Here is a 24797-nt window from a genome sequence, read left to right as displayed (position 1 = left end):
AGGGGACAAAGTCTTACCTTTTTAAGTCTTTAAATTTTAATTTCTGAGTACTGAGCAAAAGCAGTATTAAATTTATCAATGCAATAGCTAACATAAATAAGACTTTAATTTCATGTGAAATGTCTCTCTGTCTCTGTTCGACAACTCAAATAACTATGTAGAATTCTTGAACAGTGTTTAACATTTAAATTTAACATGTTTTTCACAAAATGTGTAAATATTATGTACATACAATGATCATAATCAGACATATTTAGGAAAAGCAATTTGTTTCCCCTTAGATATCACTAATAGCTCTCTGCTTGTGATCTAGACTTGTAATAATTTTTCCAAGGTTACAGAGGTTCCTTAAATGAAAAGAAACTGAAAAGAACATCAAATGTGAGACCTTCATAGAGTTCACTGGGAAGAATGAGCCTTTACCTGCCAATGCTTTTTATTAAAAAGAGTGAGACCATTGTCCTGAGTGCTGAGTTAATCAGTTAGTAAGTTTTACTTTACTTCATTGACTCTTAAAAGATGCTTTAATTTTTTTTTCTTATTATAAACTAAATCATTTATTTAAAAAAATGAACAAAAAGATAAAAATCATTTAAAAATTATATAATTTCCCAATATAAAATTAGCTAATGTTAACTTTTTTACATTTTTCTATGTATATACAAATAGACATGATAGTATTTTTCAATTTTAAACAATTTTTGGTGCAATATTTTTCTGAACTCCTTGCCCATTTCACCTTTCAGCCAACCTAATGGTTCTCAACCTAGAAGAGTATCTCATCCTACTAAGGAGTGTGTAAAAGTGTGTAGAAGCATTTAGTGGTGGTGATGGAAGGACAGTTATTACAACACTGAAATAAATTGACTCCATATCAATTCCTGATAATTCCTTCAAGTTCTATTATATGAATCTCTAAGAAAAAAATCAGTGAAGTGGGGATGTGAGTAATGGTCTAATTATCTGAGATTTTAGTGATCTTTCTTGTAGAATAAGGGCTCAAAATGAAACTTAACTTTAGGTTAAGATAGCTTCAGTTTGTTGCAAAAAAAAAAAAAAATTATATGTCTTCCATATGTGAGTTTTGGGAAGAGATTTGTACCTGTCACATCAATCAACCTTAATCTCTCTCTCTACATTGTTCCCTCTTTCCAGCTCTTCTGCTTGCTCCTCCCTCTCTCTCACCCTAAAAAGAAATGCAATTATATTTTGCATTTTGTTTTTCCTTCTTTCAGACACTATTTTGGACACATGTGTCTTTGTTAATTTTGGGGAAAGTGTTAGTTATGAACGCATACTGGGAACTGAGGCAGCTTTTCTTTTTTCCTGGTGATGTCCAGCTACAAACCATTCTTGGTGCCCACTATTCTGAGCACTGAGCATAGTGCTGGGTTCCTCTCTGCCCCAACATCCTGGGGGCAGCAGGTCTGCCACACCTCTGGTGCCAGAAAGTCTGACATCTGCAGGGCAGCTGAGTAACTGCTTTTAAAGTAGGCTTAAATAATCATATCAAAAAGGGTAGGTGTGACCAAGACTGTATCAGATAGAATATAATTGATTGGGGGGTGTGGTCAAAGGAAAGAAGCATTGCATATACAATCATATTAGTTTACATTAACAGCTGGCGAGAATCATCAAATACTGTGGGGAAAAGGAACAGAGGAAAAAAACAAAATCTCAAGAGGCAGTGTTACCTTTAATAAACCGTTGTTTTATTTTCAGTCATTTGAGATACTGGCAAAGGCATTGTGCCTTCATGGGAACATCTCTGCAAAACATGTGGGGTGGACAGATACCAAAAGATTTCAATCAGAATCTCTGGGGCAGAATGGCCTGTGCATCAATATTTTATTTTGTGGCTAAGCTCCAAATATGATTACAATGTACATTCAAGATTGGAAACTGTGGACCAAACGTGTCTAGATGAGCACTCAGGTTAACTTCTTAGTCCTCCGGGAGTCCAAGGGAATGGGGCCAGCTTTCAAGACTGGGTACTTCTATATACTAGCCTAACTGAACTCACTGCCAAGAAAGCTCCAGGTTAACTACAGAGGCTGTTTGACATTTTGACATTGGAAACCTAGGAAACATTAGAGTAGTGGAAGTTTCTAACTTAGGAGTAAGTAACAAACATAATATTAAAATTGTTGCAAGTGAAAGAGATTTCCAGAAATATAGTATAAGTAAATAAATAACTGATGTAATAACAGGAATTTAAAATAATGGGTTTAATATTTTATGATTCTCCTTTTAAACTACATCACATTTTGTGTAAGTTTCTTAAAGGGTAGTGTCTTTAATACTCTTAGAGAAGATGTCATGGTTTATTTTCAGAAGAGTAAATTAAGGTGCCACCACTTCTGTGAGCATGTTTTGACCAGCCATGTGTTCTAATGATGTCCTTCATCTGACGTGGCTTTCCAAGATATAGACAGGTACAGATAGAGCTAACACATCTGACCGGGAAAGGCAGAAACTCAGGGATCACACTTTTGTGGGGATAGTTAAAGCTTTATAGAAGTTTCAAACACAGAACTCCTACTGGGTTGCTCCAAGTGACTTGTTCTTCTCAAGGAAACAGATTTCAAAACATTTAAAATACTCAGTAGACACAGACTACACAAGATTCATCTCTTACATAATGAGGGTGAAACAAACTAACAAAAAGCTAAAGATGATATTCCCCAAACTTTAAAATGATCTTTTCATCCAGGAATACTAAAATATTTGTTGGAACTTTTCTTTCCTAAAGTGTAAAATAAAATCCCTAGACATCTATTTCATTAGTATAGTTCAACTTCATAATTTCAAATTCATATAATTTACATTTTATGAGGTCACTCAGAAAAGTAGGGCTGTTTTAATATGTAAAATGTGAAATCAGGTTGACATTTGTATGCCCCCTTTTTCAGCTATGTTGTTGTTCAGTTGCTAAGTTGTCTGACTCTTTGTGACCCCATGGACTGCAGCACACCAAGCTTCCCTGTCCTTCACCATCTCCTGGAGTTTGCTCAAACTCATGTCCATTGAGTTGGCAATGCTCCCTAATAATCTCATCCTCTACTGCACCCTTCTCCTTTTGCCTTCAGTCTTTTCCAGCATCAGGGTCTTTTCCAGTGAATTGTCTTTTATCATCAGGTAGCCAAAGTATGGCTTTACTGAGTATTTATTGAGCCAAATTATTTCAGCTTTATTGAGATATAATTGACAAATCATTTGTATATTCTTCTATTAGTTTCTAATTTATTTGTCTGTTCATTTTTCTTTTCCAACAATTGGCAAAATTAATACTCATGTGGACTGGTAGTAGCAAATGGCGACCAATATTATTATTATCATTTTATGCTTTCCATAAAAATCGTTAACTTGGTATCACAAATCCTGTTGGCCTCTTGTTACTTAACATAATACTGAGTTGTAGTAATAACTAATTATTTTCTTTCTATTTTAAACCAAGATATGTACAACATATAAAAAATAAATATGGTTTATTCATTTGTCTAAGCACCAGATCTTTGTTAAGTTCTTCCCAGGTGTCTCAGCATAAAGTATCTGTCTGCCAATGCAGGAGACACAAGAGACGTGGTTTCAATCCCTGTATTGGTAAGATGCCCTGGAGGGAAAAATGGCAACCCACTTCAGTGAAAATTCCATGGACAGGAGAGCCTGGTGGGCTACATGCATGGGATCATAAAGATCCAGACATGATTGAGCCACTGAACACACATGCACACACACACACACACACACACACACTTACTTTATACAAGGTATGAAGTATGCTCCTAGACATTTGATTATAACAGTGACCATAGATGGGCCAAATTTCTGTTCAAAGGCAGCTCAAATTCTAGAATATGGGGAAGGAAATCAGAAAATACAGAAACAGATATTGATATGTAAAAAGGAAAAAGCTTATAGCCAGAATTTCTATGCAAAGAATTAAAATGTAAGGGATAGAGGCTTAATGTGTCTAGCAAATTATATTGTGGGGTCAGGAAAGGACTCCGGGAGAAGGTGACATTTAAGATGCAACCTAAATAATTAGAAGAAGCCAGGATTTGAAGATCAGTAGAAATTTCACCCAGAGGGATGTTAACATAACAGCTCTTATGAAAGCCTTAAACCAGGTGAAGCTTGGCGTAGAGCTATAGAGGTGAACAAGGACAAAATTGATTTGTGTGTGGAATTTATAACACAAATGACAGAGACCTTAGGATATTGTAGCAGGAAAGAAAAATACTTGGAGTTTTGATGAAAAGAGATAATTCTGACTACTATGAGTGGACCAAAGAGGGACAGGATGGGAGGACAGAGACAATTGCAATAGTTGGGAGAGATGGTGGTGACTCAGATGCATGAAATTATAATTATGAAAGAAATCTGTTCAAACATGTGTGAAACAAGAGAAACACACTTGAAGCATGTTCTATGAAATCTTCCTATACTAATTGGTTGACACTGACTGTATTAATTATTTTATATCATACATATCTAGAGCTTTGGATCAGATGAACAACTTAATAAATGTATATACTTATATACATATATATATATAGCCTTGAGAAAGCCTTGAGAAATTTAAGCAAGTTTAAAAAAATAATCATTTCACTTTTCACATATGTAAAATGAGGGTCTTACAATATTAAATGACCTCCAAGATTATCTTCTAGTCTATATACTAACAACTGCAATAAAAGCTTAAAAACAGGAAAGAGAAACATATATGCAACATGGAGAAATTGGAGAATACTTTCCAAAACAGTGAGATTATTTGAACTTTGAAATGTAAGAACCATAGATATTTTTGTTTATGAAATAACATACAGAAAATAAGTCCTTCCATCTACCCTCCCTGTTACCCTTTTCCAATGAACTCCAACAGGAAATAAAGAAAAGTTCTATTATCTTGACCTTCTGATATGATGATTTTTTTTGTTAGATTGGTTGTTAAAGTCATTTAAACTTGAGTTATTTATTTATCTAGAGAAAGGAGAAGGCAATGGCACCCCACTCCAGTACTCTTGCCTGGAAAATCCCATGGACGGAGGAGCCTGGTGGGCTGCAGTCCATGGGGTCGCTAAGATTCGGACATGACTGAGCGACGTCACTTTCACTTTTCACTTTCATGCATTGGAGAAGAAAATGGCAACCCACTGCAGTATTCTTGCCTGGAGAATCCCAGGGATGGCGGAGCCTGGTGGGCTGCCGTTTATGGGGTTGCACTGAGTCGGACACGACTGAAGCGACTTAGCAGCAGCAGCAGCAGGAGAGAAAGGATGCACTTAATCTTAGGAAAATGAAAGCCTCATTTGAAATCAACGTACTGTATAGCACAAGATTGCTACAATAGAGAAAAATCTTTTAAAACCAAATCCACATTCTGGTGAGGATGACAGCTGAGGAATCTAGCATTGAAGTGTAGAACTGTTTGCTTGTTCAGAAATTTCTCAGAAGGTATTACTCAGCTGCACTAAAAAGTTATATGGATACCAGATCCCATATCTGCATCACCCCAAATCCATTAGAGAGCCCACAAAATACCATCTTCTTAAAAGATAATCTACAAAGTTCTAACAAATAATTTTACATTTGCATCATTAATTGCATTATTTTCAGACTTAGAATTCCAAAAATTCTAAGTTTTTTTTTTTTCACACCATATTTTCTAGGACATAGACATTTTTGTTGGGTCTGCAATAACCAAATTAATTTCTCATCATTAGTTCTTAATCGATATGCACTAGCAATGACTGCCTTCCTTGCATTACTTTATTCAAAGTATATACTTCAGTGAAGCTTGTACTTTGTAGAAATTGAATATTCTGTTTCGGTACTGTGTTGTACATAATAGCAAAGACATACCTGTTATTCTTTCAGTAATAAATTTAAATTGGAAGTTTCATTTTAGTCTTTGTTCTTATATGGCAAATATCACACAAAATAGACATATTTGAATGATATTTGAAGTATGTAGCACAAATTCACTAAACTCAATGGGAAAATATTTCAAAATTATTTTTAGCAATTTCAAGAACTTTTTGTTTTTAAAATCATGTTTAAGTATTCTTAGATAGATGTGTTTCCCTGAAAGGTGATTTCATAAGACAGATAGGAGCTCTACAACAATTTTAGTTCTTTTCTAGAAGCTGTTCTATGACTATGAGAAATGAAAAGTCAGTATATTTTCAAACAAATATGCTTGCTTAAAAATAAAGGATATTAAGAAAGAAGTGATATATATATATATATATATATATATATATATATATGTATATGTATACAGAACATGAGATAGTTGGATGACATCATTGACTCAATAAACACGAGTCTAAGCAAACTCCAGGAGATAGTGAAGGACAGGAAAGCCTCAAGTGCTGCAGTCCATGGGGTCGCAAAGAGTCAGACATGACTGAGCAATTGAATAGCAACAACAGCATATGTAATTATGACTGATTTGCATTATTGTACAGCAAAAACCTGGGACTTCCCTGGTGGCTCAGAGGTTAAAGCGTCTGCCTGCAATGTGGGAGACCTGGGTTCGATCCCTGGGTCAGGAAGATTCCCCTGGAGAAGGAAATGGCAACCCACTCCAGTATTCTTGCCTGGAGAATCCCATGGATGGAGGACCATGGTGGGCTACAGTCCATGGGGTCACAAAGAGTCGGACACAACTGAGCGACTTCACTTCACTTTCACTTTCACAACAGAAACCTACACAATATTGTTAAGCAATCATCCTCCAATTAAAACAAATTTAAAAAAATCTTGAGAAGTTTTGCAATCTGCTAATAATTCAGATATTTAAAGATATTTCTGCTAAGTATTTAGGTGAATCCTTTAAACTGTGTGTCTTTCATACTGTAGAAGTCAAAGTTCCTGATCATAACCACCACGTGTGTTGCTTCCTGGCTGGCAGTTGTGTTTCCTGAAGTGGAACAGTACTAACCATAGAGAAGCAGGTAATTGTACCCTGAGACTCTTAGCCGTCCCTCAGGAAATTGCCAGCCAGAGTTTGCATCTCATTTCTGCCATTCACCTATTCTGTGACATTTGCAAGTTTGCTGCATATCCAAGTCCCAGTTCCTTCATGTGGTGATTTTGTGTGATTTTTGGCTTCCCTGGCAGCTTAGTGATAAAGAATTCACCTGCAATGCTAGAGACACAAGTTTGATCCCTGGATCAGGAAGATCTCTTGGAGAAGGGACTGGCAGCCCACTCCAGTATTCTTGCCTGGGACATCCCATGGACAAAGGAACCTGGTGGGTTACAGTCCATGGGGTCAGAAAAGTATCAGACATGATTTAGCGACTAAACAACAGCAACAAGAAGTCAGTATTCATGTGATAGTACCTAGGGTGGAATATGGATGAATATGATGTATCCTTTGCACAATTCAATGTTCCTTCCATAATAGTTTGTTTGGTACTACTATGTAGTCTTTAAAATCCATATGTTTCTTTGACAAACATAATCACCCCAGTCCTTTAATGTAATTTAGAATTTAATTTGTGCCCTACTGTAAAATATGATGATACCTATAATAGAAAGAATCTGCTTATTAAAGTGTTCAAAAACTATCCAAATGACCCTTTGATGTTACTTTATTTGTCCTTTATGCATTAAAGCTGTAAGATTTACTCTCCTTGATGAACTTTCTCAGTAGATTCTAACTGGATGAAGAAATATTCCTGGCTCAGAGAAGAGAGAGCAGATATGTAGCAAAACAAGAACAAATATAAAGAATATTAGTAAGAACAGGAATCCCAAATAATAATCCCAAATAATTTTTGAGCTCTTAGTGCCAAGCATTGTACCCAGCGCTTTACATACATTATTTCATCTGACCCTCATAGCAGTTCTGTGAAGCAAGTGTTGTTTACTCTTCCTACTTAACAGAAGAAGAAACTGAATTTTAGAGGGGTTAAATAAATTGCCCAAGGTCACCAGCAAACGGTACAGCTAGGGTTCTAACTCTTTTCTGCTTTAAAAATGCATCTATAGCGTCTTCCTTTAAAAATGTAGACTCTTATTAGAATTTTGCTCTTAGAAATATTGAATGCACCTAGCGTGTTTTATAGATGAGGAAAGTAAATGCAAGTGTCTAGACAGATCTAAGACTAGGAACCTTACCTCCTGGCCTCCCGTTTAGAACTGTTTTCAGTAGAGTGCAAATTTTCACCTTTTAAGCTGTTTGGACTTTGTAGAGTGCTGAGCTGCTGGAAGCATCATAGAGAAACCCAGCAGGGTGAGGATTGTTAATAGATTTTATTAATTTACGAAACATTTGTTAAGCACTTACTACATGCCAGGAACCATGACAGTGTGGTATGGAAACAAAGACTGATGACAAAATTATAGCTATAAAATGTAGTTAAGAAATTGATGGCTTTAGAAATGTGATTATAAATTGCATTTGTTAGCTTGCATAAATTTATATATACAGTCTACTCATGGTGGTAAATGTTTTTCTGGGTTTACTTGCTTTCTTTGTAGGAATATTCTTTAGTCTCTAAGCAATATGTGAACAAGTATTGCAGACATTATTTCATGAAGTATATTTCAGTGATCACTTTTAGAGGAGGTGTTTGTGTATACATTAAAACTGTAAATAATCAGTATTCTTGCTTGTAGATATGTTTCCTGTGTAGAACACTGTGTTCATAGCAATTGCCAGATGAGCTTTTTAAGTAGCATTGCTCAGTATCATTGATGGACATTAACTGGTGAGACATGCCATCCCTGGAAGATATAAATTGATGCTATTAGTTGAGGTAGATATCAAGGTTTAGGGGTAATGTCTCTGGTATGTTATATTTGAGACTGTTGAAAGCTTTCCAATAGCCTTATCTAGAATGTTGAACAGTTTGTTTGATTCTTGGAGTCCAGGAGTCATATCTGTGGAAAAGTTATTATTCTATCCATGTATCAATACTTTGCCTTGGGTTTAAAAAATCTCCTCCTATGATCTCTATGTGTCATTTGGTCATGACATCTCTTCTCAACATTTTTAACTTTGGAAAAGAAGGGCAACTGATTGCTTTGATTTTTGAGCATTGTCCCCTCTTTATCTGGGGCATTGCAGGTGGTATAATGGTAAGGAATCCACCTTCCAGTTCAGGAGCTGCAGGGAGACATGGGTTTGATCCCTGGGTCAGGAAGATACCCTGAAGTAGGAAATGACAACCCATTCCAATATTCTTGCTGGAAAATTCTATGGACAGAGGACCCTGGAGGACCATAGTCCATTGGGGTCACAAAGAGTCAGACACGACTGAGGATATGTGTACCTCTTTATTTTCCTACCTGTTTGAAGGCAATACAATAATGCTAAAAACATATCAATTGGTATCATATTAAGACATTATTATAAGTACTTTACATGTATAAACTTGGTTATCACAAGTTTATAAGGAAAGTACAACTATCATTTTTCACATAATGAGTGCTCAGTATTAGATAATGATTGTTTTAATTTAAAATCATTTTTATTACTATAGTTATAAAATATGCAAATGGATATACATGTAAATCATAGATTATATGTATATTTGTCCAACTCTTTACAACCCTATGGACCATAGCCTGCCAGGCTCCTCTGTCCATGGTATTCTCCAAGCATGAATACTTGAGTGAGTTGTCAGGGGATCTTCCCCACCCAAGAATTAAACCCTGGTCTCTTCTGTCTCCTGTATTGCCAGGTCAATTCATTACCACTAGTGCCACCTGGGAAGCCAGTACATATATCAATATACACTTATTACAATTATCTACTTATCTATTTGCAGAGAGAGAAAGGAATAAGAGTGGCACAAAAAAAGAACAAATTATTAATAGTGGCTATATGTTTTTTCTTTTTCATTTATTTTTTCTTTATTTGCCAGATTTTATGCAATAAATATGTATGATTTTATTACTAGGAAATGAAAAACCTTTGTATTGTTTAAAGAGCAATGGCATCATTTGGTTTAGCCTTTTTGAACTATCTTAGTAACCATTGAAATGGCAAGGTACAAACTAAAAGATGTTAAAGATTCTTACACACAAACATATGGCCTTGCTTTATGAAATAAGAGCCCTCCGTGTGTCTCCACTGGGTTAAGTGCCACTTCCTTAAGCTGCTGTAACCCCACAGGCCTATCTGCCTCACTACACTGATCACATCATGCTGCAATCACCTCTACATTTTTTTTTTAAGTATTTTTCTCTCTCACTAGATCAGGGTATTCTGAAGGGTGGGAATTGTGCTTTGGTTATCTTTGCATTTGATGTAATATCTAGAACATAGTATTGTTGTTCAGAGCTAAGTTGTGTGACTCTTTGCCACCTCATGAACTGCAACACTTCAGGCTTCCCTGTCCTTCACTCTCTCCTGGAGTTTGCTCAGATTCATGCCCATTAAGTCAGTGATGTTCTGCCACCCTCTTCTCCTCCTGCCTTCAATCTTTCCCGGCATCAGGGTCTTTTCCAATGATTTAGCTCTTTGCATCAGGTGGTCAAAATATTAGAGATTCAGCTTCAGCATTGGTCCTTCCAATGAATATTCAGAAATGATTTTCTTAGGGATGGCCTGATTTGGCCTCCTTGGAGTCCAAGGGACTCTCAAGAGTCTTCTCCAACACCACAGTTTGAAGGTATCAATTCTTCAGTGCTCAGCCTTCTTTATGGTCCAACTCTCAACATCCATACAGGACGACTAGAAAAACCATAGCTTTGACTATATGGACTTTTATTGGCAAAGTGATGCCTTTGCTTTTTAATACTCTGTCTAGGTTTGCCATAGCTTTCATTCCAAGGAGCAAGTGTCTTTTAAGTTCATGGCTGAAGTCACCATCCACAGTGATTTGGTGCTGAATAATTGTTTTAAATTCAGAAATGTTCAAGAAATACAGAGGAAGTCCCTCTTTTTCCTTCTGAAATTCCTAGTGGGTGTAAAACTCTTTGGAATTGATCCACTGTCACCCAGAACAGACTTCCTTCCTGAGCATCATCCAGTCCTTTCAATAATATGGCTTGCATACTCCCATGATTGAAAACCACTGCTCTGAGACAGAATCCACTCTATGCCTACCTACATGTATTTATTGGAAACGTTGTCTCTATGCCTACCTACCTTTATTTATTGGAAACGTTGTCTCTCTAGAGAATTAAATGTTTTCTAATTAAGAAACAAAATAGTGAAGAAAAGATTGGGTTTCAGGGGCGGGAGAGAGATGCAGCCTCCTATTATGAAGGAAGAACTTGAGGAAGAAATCGTGAAGGCATATAGTATTTTTAAAGGACATTAATAAGATACATTTCCTGAGAAAAGGGACTCATCTCTTAAAGTTCCCACTTCATTTTAATATATTTATATTCTTTATAGTTTTTCCTCTGGGGATGACCTACAGCTGTCAAAAATAAACACGTAAAAAAGATGACCTAAGCCCAGTTGTCTATTTCTCTGCTCTTCAGTCAGATGTCAGACTCTAGATACTACTGCCAACATGAAAGGGTCAGGAGTGAGCAGAAGGAGGTTGAGTAAATGTCTGATTGTCATCTATTATCAAAAAGCTTTTATTTTATCACCCATTTATATTCAGTGCTGAACAGAACGAGCTGTATAAATAAAGCCTTTTATCTCTGTGATTTCATGAAACAAAGACAATGCACATGTCAGAATACTTAAGCTAAGAATATACAACCTCTCATTAATGTAATATCCTGACCTTATGTAATTGCAAATGTATTATCTTAATATTTTTTTAAACTTCTAGAAGGTAGAAAAGATAACATAGGCAGGATGTACTCCTTACCTGAAATGTAGTTTGGATGTTGAGAAAATGGTATCATATATGCACCAAGAGGTGCATTTTACTAAATAAAAAAATCAAACAGGTAGAAAAGTTAGATATTATAGGTACGAAAAGATAAAGATGTGGTCAAGGAAGATAAGTGTTTATTCTGTATACCCTACATGTTCATCCCTGTGCCTTTTAACCTGTGACTTGCATAGCACTTCTACAGTTTTAAAAATGAGGAACATGAGACTCCAATTTTAAATAATTACCCAAATAATATCATTTATAGGTGGGGAGGCAGTACTCACACTTAAGACTTCATATTGTGCTCTTTCTACCATCTTTCTTCCCAATTAGAGAAGATAATATAAAAAAAAAGTTTATACTTGTGATATGGAATATATAAACATTTTTGAATAATTTCAAAACCAAGTGTGACTTCATTATTTATTATTTTTACATTCTTGTTCATGCCTATTTTCTCATTTAACACATTTGTGAATTGTTAGATTTATTATCTCCATTTTTTAAATAAGGATATTTGACCATACCTATATATATTTTGTAACTAGTAGAGCCAAGATTTAAACCTCAGTATTATATATTTAATTTCAAAATCACAGTGATTTTCACTAACATCTAACTTTTAATATACTTGCTCATGGACAATCATGAATTGATTCATTTATGCAGAAGTATTTCTGCAGTAAAAATCTAAATCAAATTTGTTCACAATAATATAGACAATAGTGTTTTCTCTAGATCATAAATTTCTTTCTTTGAGAACCTTAATAAAAGGGAAATTGCCCTATGTTAAGAAAATATTTATTTCCCTCTTGCAGATTTTCAGCCTATAGCTAGGTGTTACCCATTATAGCTTACTAGTGGCTCTCATATGTACTCTGTGGGTTAGCTCATTTAATTCATTTGTATAAGTAGAAAACTTTATTGCCCTTATAATTTTTGTTTCAGTGCTCTGAGTTCCCTCTAATTTGTTGAGTTGTCTGATAGAAGGGGATAAAGTGGAGTAAAGTAATAATCTTCTCATGGAAGTCATTTGTCTTCCTATTTATCTTTTCTTATATGTGTGTACAATCGACTCTCAATTATTTGCACGGATGAAGAGGGAGCACCGTGCCATGGATAATCCAAAAGTCATTTGCAGAAGATTTACCTTCATGATTATCTTTTGTGTAGGAGATATTCCCTATATACACTCCAACTGCACTCAAGAGGGAAATGAAGATCTATAAGTATGCTCAGGGTCAAAGGACAGTCAAGTTATTGTGATTTTTTTTTCCTGCGAATGATTCATATAGAGAAAAATAGAGAATTCAATATGTAAAGTCACTCTATAGAGATACATGTTATCCTATTTGGAGTACCATTTTGAAAATCAGAATTTGGGTTAAACTGTAATCTCTTGACTCCTTTCTAAGTAAAGATCTGTCAATACTTGAGACTGAAAATCTGTATGTGCTTGTTTAAAGGAGTTTCTATAATACTTATGGGATTGTGCTAATTTATTTTGTCAGTCTGTATTGCCAGTTTGTCTGGCTTTGTATGCTTGTAATAAATCCAAAATGCCTTTTAGTATGGGCAGTCTATTGTTAGTCCCTTTTACATTCCAGCTTGTATCTTCTTGACTGTTTCACTGTTTCTGTGTTTATGATGCCTTCCAATTTAGTGTCATTTTCAAATTTCATTTGTGTGCTGTTTATTCCACTTTGCATGTCAGTAATGAAGATACTCAAAACCTAAAGTAATGAAAACTCAAGACCTAAATCAACCTTAGTGGCAGCTCAATCCTCCCCACGTATCTGTCTGGGGCCATTTATCATTACCCCTTGTTTACAGTTCTTTAAATGGTTTTCAGACCATCTGAGAATAATCATCTCCAAGCCAATTTGAATTAATATTACAAGTCAGAGCTTATGAAACACTGAATTAAATACTTTTTGAAAATCCAAATATATTACTTGTACTGTGTTCCCTTTACCCATTGATTTTATAATTCTATTAGAAAAACCAATCAACTTTGTCTGTCATGATTTGTTCTCTATGTATCCAAACTGCTCATTTATTACTCATGGGCCTTCCCTTATCTTTTTCTGTGTATAGATGTTTTATCTTAATGGTTTCCATTAGTGAAAACAAATGATACTAGGTTACTTCTTGTATGATCAATCATAGAATTGTTGGACTCATTCATTTGTTTGTCAGTAGGTGCTGAGGACATGTATGTTTTCCTAATATAAATCTTGATATGTCAAATAATGCTTAAAGCTGACTGACACATACTTAGTTGGTCAAAAATAGAGAAGTCTTCTCCATTTCCTACTATATGACACTAATTATAATGTGTATTTATAACCACATGCACATATGTATAATTTAATTGTATTTTTTCACTCTTCTGTTACAGTATTACTTTTCTCTGGGACACTGCTTCATAGTTTCCTGAATCTTTGGGGAGACCAACATTCTTCAGTCTTCTAAAACTCATTGTCAAATTGTCCCTTTCAGGTTTTTAAGACTGAATACAGTATGAATAACTTTATGAAAAACAGCTATTCTTACAGAAAGTCAGAAATACTTTGAAAAACCACAGCTATTTTCTTTCATGATTTCCTTAAAAAAAAAAAAAAACACCTGCTCTAATGCCCACATATGCCATTTTACTATGCCAAAATATGCAAATGCTCTCATAAAGTATAATTTACTAGTCATTTTTATTTCTCAATTTCTTTTCTCAGGATCTACATTTATTACTTTAATTTTAACATCATTTGAACAATATTGCCACATTTAACAAGCAAATAAAAATCTCCTTGAATATTCTCCTTGTTTCTTAAAAATTAAACATACAAGATATTTTAAAAGAAGTAGATATTTTATACAAATGTGAGAATGTAAATATTTAGCAATTTATAATTAAGTGAATTAACTGCTACATATATAAACTAAGTGTAAAGCCCAAAGTTGTAAACATCTGTTTTCTATATAAATGTGAATATGGTCTTATTGCATGATAGAATTCTCCCTTTCAGGAGATCGCTGGATTTATGGAGGTTCATCAGTAGAATGTCACTTACTGAAAAATTATTTCATAAATAGGAAAATCACTTTTCTTTTTACCTTCTTTAATATTATAATTGTCCTTTGGAACTTTTGCAATACAGTTATACAGTCAGTTCTTGGCTATAGTTTGTCTCATATATAAATGACAAAATATCTTTTTACGCCTAATGAGGGCTGAAGTTTGCCAGGTGAACTGCTTCTTGATTCTCTGATGGTTGCTGCCTGTAGAAATTAATGTCACATATGGAAACTCAGAACTGACAGCCCCTTAAATACATATAAATATTCTTAATTTTTCACTGGTAATGTTGCATTCAGTGTCAGGTATACAAGGAACGTAAATGTGTATAGATTTCAGCTGCAGTCAATGATCATTTGAAAAGATTGATCAAAAATGCACATCCTGTTGCACCTTAGAAGCGCAAGTAGGAGAAGTGTGTGGCTTTTGGAAGAGCTTCTCCATACGGAATTGCATTATTTTAATCAGGAAACTTGTTCAGGCATTCACAGGAAGAGCTCTCATTGACATGCTTACCCTGACACCAGTCCAAGGTGAAAGGAGTACAGTGATTTTGTTGGACATACTATGATTCATACCCTTGAGATAATGTGATGCTGTTATATGATCAGTCCCATAATTGTCATCCAGGAAAATCTTTAAAAATTTTTTATTGTTTTTGTTTCATTTTTAATTAATATACAGCACTTTATACTCTCTCCTTTTTGTATAGCATGCAGAATGTTTCTAGAATATTCTAGAAAAGCATTACATTTCAGGATGCTCAGTAGTGTTCCATCTCCCATATCAGCATGTTGAATGCAATTTGGTTGATCATTTGGATAAACAGACTCTGCCTTCCTCACAACCCCCCTTTTTTATTTGCTTCAGCAGTCAATTTATAGAAGACGTCTCTGCTTAATCAACATAACCTTCTGCAGTTCTGTGAAACCCTTGCTCTATGAGCCATGAATGTCAGAAACATTTGACAGTTTTGTATGAGGGCTTCTGTTCTAGTCACAGAGAAAATGAAGTCAGAGTATACATATAATGCACAAATACAGGACTGCTGGTTAATATATTTGCTCTAAACTAAGAAAGATAGACTACAAATCATATTTCAAGGACTATTTTTAGGAACACCTTTAAGTGACCTATCAAATGATAACAGAACATTTAGAAATAATAACCAATTTAAGAAGATGCTTCAAAACTTGTTGGATGAGATGTTTCCCAAAAGTGTATTTCATCCTTTTGTCATTTTAGAGGTAATGTGAGGAAACCAGTGGAAAGGCTATGCATAATTGCACAAATTAAATAGAAATGTTAAAAAATCCTGAGAACTTGCAATGTAAACCTTCAGATAACTTTTGAATGTCAAGAATGACTTTTTACTATTTACCGTGTATCATAAGATGAGGTGAAACTCTACTGAGGACTCATTTGCTAAGTTTTGACATGTGGAGCATTCCTAGAAGATCTTCAGTGGGTGAACTCTGAAGCAGTGGTGCTTTTAAGAGGCAAAATATTTAACATAAAAATTATGACCTTCATTAGAAACACATTCATAATGTATGTAACACTTAAGACTGAATAACCATTATTTGAAAAACAACTTTAGTATAGACTTTAAAGTATTTATTAAGCCACTTTATCAAATATTTTATTCTTCCTTGCCTATTTTCTTTAGAACACCAACTCTAAATCTGTTAAAGTCCCATTATTTGAGGCACTGTTTCTCTGTATGATTGATGAGCTGAATAGAAGGTGATTGTAGTTGTATCAGTTCAGTTCAGTCGCTCAGTCATGTCTAACTCTTTGCGACCCCATGAATCGCAGCATGCCAGGCCTCCCTATCCATCACCAACTCCTGGAGTTCACTCAGACTCACGTCCATCGATTCAGTGACGCCATCCAGCCATCTTATCCTCTGTTGTCCCCTTCTCCTCTTGCCCCCAATCCCCCCCAACATCAGAGTCTTTTCCAATGAGTCAACTCTTCGCATGAGGTGGCCAAAGTACTGGAGTTTCAGCTTTAAGTATCATTCCCTCCAAAGAAATCCCAGGGCTGATCTCCTTCAGAATGGACTGGTTGGATCTCCTTGCAGTCCAAGGGACTCTCAAGAGTCTTCTCCAACACCACAGTTCAAAAGCATCACTTCTTCGGTGCTCAGCTTTCTTCACAGTCCAACTCTCACATCTATACATGACCACTGGAAAAACCATAGCCTTGACTAGATGGACCTTTGTTGGCAAAGTAATGTCTCTGCTTTTCAATATGCTATCTAGATTGGTCAAAAGTCTACAAAATTTAAAACAATAAGCCTGCTCTTCATACTTATTGGGCTGGAATTAGCTTCCATTCTCCCAAAATTATTTACACACACACACACAGAAACTAGCTTTTGATTAAATTAGATTGTTTTTATTTTGTATCATCAAGACAATAAGACTGCAGAAAGTAAAACCTAGATCAGAAAAGGGGAGCAAACGTGTTATGGTCATATGTGTATGCTCTTGCTCTGATTTAAATACTTTTTACCAAGTAAAAAGACACATTGCCTAACCTGAAGTCTCTATGATATCTATTTTTTAAATGTTTAATAGTGGTACCATATGTTTGTTCATATTCTCTTTCTGTGATGGAGGTTATTAAGAGACAATAGGAATTACTATAAGGAGAAATAAAATAGAGAGTTGGTCATTCAGCAAATTCTGTACAGCACAGACTCAATTATTAAAGGGATGGATGCCTAAAATTGGTTTCCTAGGAACCTAACAGTTTTGGTAGGCTGCATCTTGGTTCTTTTGACTGAGCTAGTTAATTCTTTAGATGTGCAAATTGTATTAGTGAGGCCATTGACTCTTTAAAAAATATATAGAAAGAGATTAAGAATAAAAATAATAATGGCTATTGCGGACAACATAAAAGGAATAAAACCAGATACAATTTTTGGAAGATGGAATTTAGCAATGTCTCTTAATAATGAGATCTAATATTTCCACTCCCAGAAAATTATGTTTGTGTGTGCATTTAGTATATGTATGTGTATATTTATATGTATATATAATACATAGATGACTATTTATTATAGCATTATATTTAATTGTAAGAAAGGAAAGAGCACAAAAATCAGTCAAAAATAGATAGTTAAAAAAGTTATGCTTTTCATATAAGGGAAAATGAAATAGTGAAAAGAAATGGAGTAGATATAAATACACAACTAGATAATGTATATTATGTGGAAAACAAAAGTTATAAAATATTTTTATGACTCCATTTGTATAAATTAATAGTAACGATATTCACATTTTAAGATATATCAGTTTTTGTATATTAATATATATAAATCTAGTGTTTATAAACAAACTGTAAATACAATTTGTACAATATGCATTTAACTGCAAATAGTGGTAATCTTTAGAGGTAGAGATCTTAGTGAACTTTTATGTTCCATGTTCACAATTTTGGTAGGTTGAAATGTGTACAGCAGAGCACTGTTCTAATAACAGAAAAGTAAAGGGAAACCAAATTAATTATATATGTGTGTGCACATGTGTGTGTGTGTGTTTCAATGTGTTTTCTGACCTTCCTTCATTAAAATATATTTTTATTTCAATAGCTTTTTTCTCATTACCACTATTAAGATTAATGTAGTATAAAGTAAACATTTAAATTTATTTATTTTCCAATAATATGGAATGGTCTGAAGTGTTTCTTTTAAGGTACTTATAACTGTTTCTATTTTAAAAGTCTGTGCATGACACCAAAAAAATCTGGTTAGGACTAGAGGTATCCTAGTTTTTGGCACTAGAACCAAGGTCAAAGGAGGGAAGTATTTTTGTGGTATTATTCATAGAAATATATTGCATTATATTTTGGTAATAGAAAATTATAACCTCAGTCATTATTCATACTATGTTGAGATTTTTTTTAATTATGAAGTTAAACCACTGGTTTGTTAGAGCAGGTGCAATTCTGGTGTCTAATTCCTATTAGAGGATATTGTTGAAGTGTCAGAAAACCTAGCTCTTTCTAACAAAATAATACTATGTCCTTAGGATAAATAAATAATTTATATCTTTTTAAAATTTATATGTCCTTTTTAAAAAAGGACAAGACTAGGTACCTAAGAACTTAGTTTGGCAATCAATACAGATTTGAGATTTGCCTTGATAGCCTACAAGCTGTGAGTTTCTGCCAATTATTTAATGTTCCCAAGACTTGGGTTTCTCACCTGAAAAAATAGCAATGAAAACAGTGCTGACCTCATTGTTCAGTTCAGTTCAGTCGCTCAGTCATGTCCGACTCTTTGTGACCCCATGGACTGCAGCACACCACGCTTCCCTGTCCATCACTGACTCCCAGAGCTTACTCAAACTCATGTCCATTGAACCAACCAACCTCAGTGAGATTGTATAAATATTAAGATATTAATATGTGTGACATACTTAGAGTACTGGATTGCATATAGGAAGCATTCATTAATATTCATTATAATAGTTGCATAAAAGTATATAATAACATTGTTTTATTATGATTATTCTCTATTAAATGTATATGAAATGTTATGTAATACTTAGGGAAAAGAGCTACAAGAATAACAAAAAAACTAGGAAGCGGAATAAAAGAAAAAGGACAGAAAAATTTTCTCTATGTGAAATCTTGACATTCTTTGAAAGACGAATATCAACAAGAATGAAACACCCAAAGAAAAGGAGTTTAGTAGGAGAGATCAAGGAGATAGCTGTGACAAATCAGAGAAGAGTGATTTCAGAACTTGGGAGAGGGACAAACTAATACACAAATCTAGGCACTAATGGCTTGTGAACTACTGTAGACTTCCCATGTTACTACTACTACTACTACTACTAAGTCGCTTCAGTTGTGTCCGACTCTGTGCGACCCCACTGCAGCCCATCAGGCTCCACCATCCTTGGGATTCTCCAGGCAAGAACCCTGGAGTGGGTGCCATTTCCTCCTCCAATGCATGAAAGTGAAAAGTGAAAGTGAAGTCACTCAGTCGTGTCTGACTCTTAGCGACCCCATGGACTGCAGCCCACCAGGCTCCTCCATCCATGGGATTTTCCAGGCAAGAGTACTGGAGTGGGTAAGAGAGATGCTATTACAGGTTTGCTTATAGTGTGGGCATAATAACATAAATGAGGAATTGCCAGTAGATTTAAACATTACATTTTAAATTGATTATAACTTAGTCATATTGAAATGCATGTTACACTATTCTCAAGCTAAAGACCATATATAAAATCAAAGAAAACTATATTCAGGGTGATTTTGTCAGTCATGTGTCACTAAACCCCTTTTCATGTAAATGTCCTGAAATGAAGCAAGACTGAGAAAGTGAAACAAAAAGCAAGGTTAAAGAGACTTGCTGGGACAAACAAAAATGAAATTTAGTTTGCCAAAATGAAGTGGCCCAATTCATTATTTGAGATGGAAATTTAGTATAGTTTTAACAAATGTGTAAATAATTAGCATTGAATAATTGATTATTCTAATTGCCTGTAATATCATTTTGTGTAATTATCAAGGGAGTCTTTAACTTCCTTTAGAGTTACATTTTCCCTGGTGGCTCACACAGTAAACAATCTGCCTGCCGTGCAGGAGACCTGGGTTTAATCCCTGAGTCGGGAAGATCCCCTGGAGAAGGAATGGCTACCCACTCCAATATTCTTGCCTGGAGAATCCCATGGACAGAGGAGCCTGGCGAACTACAGTCCATGGCATCCTAAACAGTCAGACACGGCTGAGCGACTCAGCACAGCACGGCACAGTACCCCATTGTATATGTGTGTGTTTATGTGTATGTGTGTGTGTGTGTATCACATTCTTTATCCATTTGTCTGTAGATGGACACTTAGGTTGCTTCCATAGCTTGGAAACTGTAGAGAAGGCTGCTATGAACATTGTGTATATTTTCAAATTAAGTGGGGTTTTTTTGGATATATATCTAGGAGTGTAATTGCCGGTTAATGTTATAGTTCTAATTTTGGTTTTTGAGAAAACTGTATACTCTCCTCAGTGGCTGCACCTATTTACATTCCCACCAACCATGTACAAAATTTTTCTTTTCTCTACATTCTGGCCAATATTTGTTATTTGTATTCTTTTTGATGATAGCCATTCTGAGTGGTGTGAGGTGATATCTCACTGTGCCTTTAATTTGCTTTTTCCTGATGATTAGCGATGTTGAACATCATTTCATGTGCCCGTTGACCACAATTTATTTGTCATTTCTACTGTTGATAAACACTTGAGTTGTTTCCAGATTTTTTCTATTATGACTAAAACTGTCATAGCTGTCTTTGTATATGTCTTCCGATGCATACATCTTATTAGATATGTATCTGATAGTTGAATTGCTGAGTCCATAGAGTGTATGTGTTAAATTTTAGTAGACAATGACAGTTTTTTTCCCCAAATTGATTGTACTAATATGTATTTGTCAACATAATCATTCCCATTGGTCTATGTCTTTGCTCACTTAGCTTTGCAGATCATTTCAATTTTAGACAGTATAATGGGAGAAGGCAATGGCACCCCACTCCAGTACTCTTGCCTGGAAAATCCCATGGGTGGAGGAGCCTGGTAGGCTGCAGTCCATGGGGTCGCTAAGAGTCGGACATGACTGAGCAACTTCACTTTCACTTTCCACTTTCATGCATTGGAGAAGGAAATGGCAACCCACTCCAGTGTTCTTGCCTAGAGAATCCCAGGGACGGGGAAGCCTGGTGGGTTGCCATCTATGGGGTTGCATAGAGTCGGACCCGATTGAAGCGACTTAGCAGCAGCAGCAGCAGCAGCAGCAGCAGTGGTATCTCATTCTGGTTTTAATTTTCATTTCCCTGATTTTAATTAGGTGCACACATCTTCACATATTTAAGGGCCATTTTTTATCTTATTTTTTGACATGTTCATTTAGAGCTCTTTCCATTTTTTGGGGGAGGGGAATGGGTCCTCTCCCCATTATTGAACTGTAAAATTAATTTAAATACTTGGACTATAAGCCCTTCATAGGTTATATGTGGTACAAGTATATTTTCATTCTGTGGCTTGTATTTTCACTCTCTTTAAGAGTCTTCTGATGAACAAACATTTTGAAAATGTGCATGTTAGCATTATTACTTAAAACTGAACAATTTTTGCACAAACCATTCTTTAATGAGCAATTTGACTTCTGTGACCTTTACACATAGGGATTTCTTTATCCAAAAGTAGGCTGGCTTTTGACCTCACTGTTCCCTTAAACTCTATCAACCTGTTAACTATCTTTCTAGAATTTTAGTTTTTCCTTCCATTCACTTCATTACTCAATTATATTCCAACCAGATTGCTTATATTCAAATCCTTTGTTTATTTTTGTGCCTCACTAACTGAACCACAAAATAACTTGTGGGAAATAAATATCATCTCATTCAGCTTTTGATATCTAGCTTAGTTTAGTTATTAGATATTGCTTAAAAACAGACACTTAATGAACACTGTTGAATCAAATTAAATAAAATTTATCTCCTTTATCATGTGGTAAATTCAAAGAGGGCAAGGCATGTGTATTACTTGTTTTTAATTGCTATTAAAATCTACCATTTTACATTTTACATGTAAGAGACTTGGTCAAATAATTAATAAATTATCTAAAATTTTGAAATAATTAAAAGTCTAAAATAGAGCAGACTATTTTAAAATAATTAAATTTTTGTTAACTCCAAATGTAAACTATGATTTGAGTTAGATTAATATGGATTAATTAGATATAACCCTTCAGAAATAGTTTTAAATGTTTTAGTAGATTATAGATTCATCGTTAATAAACTTATACATATATATATGTAATTTCCATTCTTTCAGTATTTGTTTTCTTATTTGTTTAGTCATTCTAAAATATGATTTTTCCTAAATATATTAATAGAATGAGTTTAAAAAACTCTGTAGTTAAAATTATGAGTGCATTGACCTATGCCTAGCTACCAGATTCTAACTTGATATTATCATAAGTATGACAACAGAAGAAATCAAAATGTCTGAAATTTTGGGTTTTTAGTCATAACAGACTTATTTGTGCTTTTTTCCATTTTGAAGTGAAGTTTTAATCTGTAATCTTTGTAATAAACTTCAAAAACAGATGAGATCACATTAAAAATGTTTTCTTTCTAAGCTCCATGATGGCCACATTATTATTTTGCCTTTATTCAGTTAATTCTGATGAGCAATATATAAAACCAACCCAAATGGTGTATCTCTCTATATACAGAAACTTATGAATATATCATTGCTTTAAGAATAGAGAACTCAATATCTTCTGTTATTTTTTTAATACCTAAAATTATATAAAGATTATGTGTGATTTTTTCTGAATTTATTGTCTCTGAGATATACCATTCAAGTTGAGGTATACTCCCTACAGAAATGAAGTCCAATATACAGTTCACTTCCGGGAATCCTGCCAGTTCTGAGAAATGCTTAAGACTATTTAATACAAATGCCTAACATATAATTAATTCAGTGTTTGTTTTATTTTATTCTATTTTTCATCTAAGTTATAATGTGCCATTAGAATACATGCATTCAATATTATATTCCAATGTCCCAAGATATCTTCTGTATAGAGTCCTTAAGAGTCTATAACAATTAAAAGATTCTTACAAAATAAATATGTCTTGTTTTGTGAATTAGAATTGGACTAATACAAGTCACTAGTACTCTTTTTAAAAAATACTTTCAGAGAATTTTCTAAAGCATAGACTTTAATATTTTAAGTGCCTTAATTTTAATAAAAAATCTGGAATTTTAATGTTCTTTTTAGTATACATAAAGAGAGTGGTAAAACTATTATGGTGAAAAGACCCACTTCAATTAAAACTAAGGCTTGGATCTGAATCTTAGTTCTGCAGTTTAACCATGTACTTGAACAAGTTAGCATGGTCCTAAAGGTGTGATGAGATACCTCTAGAAATTTGCCAGAAAATTAAAAAAAAAAAAAAGGCTTAGAAGTTTATGTAGTGAAAGAAAAGGAAACTAAAGCATTAGGCAAATGGTCAGGCTAGGTCTAGAATCCCCAAATCTGATGATCCTTGGGAATCACCAATGAGCTGCTTAAAAAATACAAATTCCTCCATAGAACCACTAAATCAGTGTCTGTAAGAGAATATGAACTTGTAAAACATAATACCAGTGGATCCTAAAATATCCTTTCAAAATGCCCTTGGATTCCATGAATATTAATCACCTTGTAAAATGGAGATTAGTTTTATCTCCACGGGTTGTTGCTATTTTGACAAAGTATCTGGTAGCTCATTAACTGCTATGTGGATATAGATATACACTTTTTTTTTTTTTTAGCACTAACTCAACTTCTAAATATATACTCATTAACTTACTTATATGATTAAACTCTATATCCCCTAATAAACTCATGTTCCAAGAGAATAAGAGCTTTCTTTTTCATCTTTGAATCCTGGATCTCTGGTGCCTAGCCCAAGATTGGCCCTTAGTAAGCCCTTATTAAATATCTCTTCACTTAAGTGGCTGAATGACTAAATCAGGCAGGGCATCAAAAGCTAGGAATGGGACCTAACACTAAATAGCAGTGGAAGTTTATGAAAAGCTCTGCAGTTTATTGCAATGACTTTTGACTAGCATATCTAAAACAATTCTGCAATATTCTAATAATGTGAACAAATTCTTACTGCCAAGCCCTTTTGCTTGCTTTGGCAAGCATACATCCTTCTCCAGGGAACTCATTCCAGAAAAAACTGTCCCTTCTATGCTCAGAGTTCTACTATTTGCCATAACAGATGGAGCTGTCAGCAAGAGAGTAGTACATTTTAGATTCAGAAATAATAAATTTTGAGAATTTGTAAATTTACACATTTGGATATGAAGGATTATCATCATCCTAATAAGCAAATTTGGCTTGG

The 24797-nt window shown here is 34.5% G+C and overlaps 1 protein-coding gene and 1 non-coding gene across 7 annotated transcripts in view; one reads left to right on the top strand and one right to left on the bottom strand.

Moving 5' to 3' along the window:
• The window catches only part of ERBB4 (erb-b2 receptor tyrosine kinase 4), a 1283620-nt gene that overhangs the window by 531538 nt on the left and 727285 nt on the right, over positions 1-24797 (top strand). The window lies entirely within an intron of this gene.
• LOC133236268 (small nucleolar RNA SNORA17) lies at positions 1332-1423 on the bottom strand. The gene has a single exon (XR_009732818.1). It is a non-coding gene; the product is annotated as a small nucleolar RNA SNORA17 (small nucleolar RNA).

The sequence above is a fragment of the Bos javanicus genome, chromosome 2 (assembly GCF_032452875.1).
Source record: "Bos javanicus breed banteng chromosome 2, ARS-OSU_banteng_1.0, whole genome shotgun sequence".
Lineage (NCBI taxonomy): Eukaryota > Metazoa > Chordata > Mammalia > Artiodactyla > Bovidae > Bos > Bos javanicus.
The sequence above is the reverse complement of the archived record's forward strand: the minus strand, read 5'-3'. Positions and strand labels throughout refer to the sequence as shown.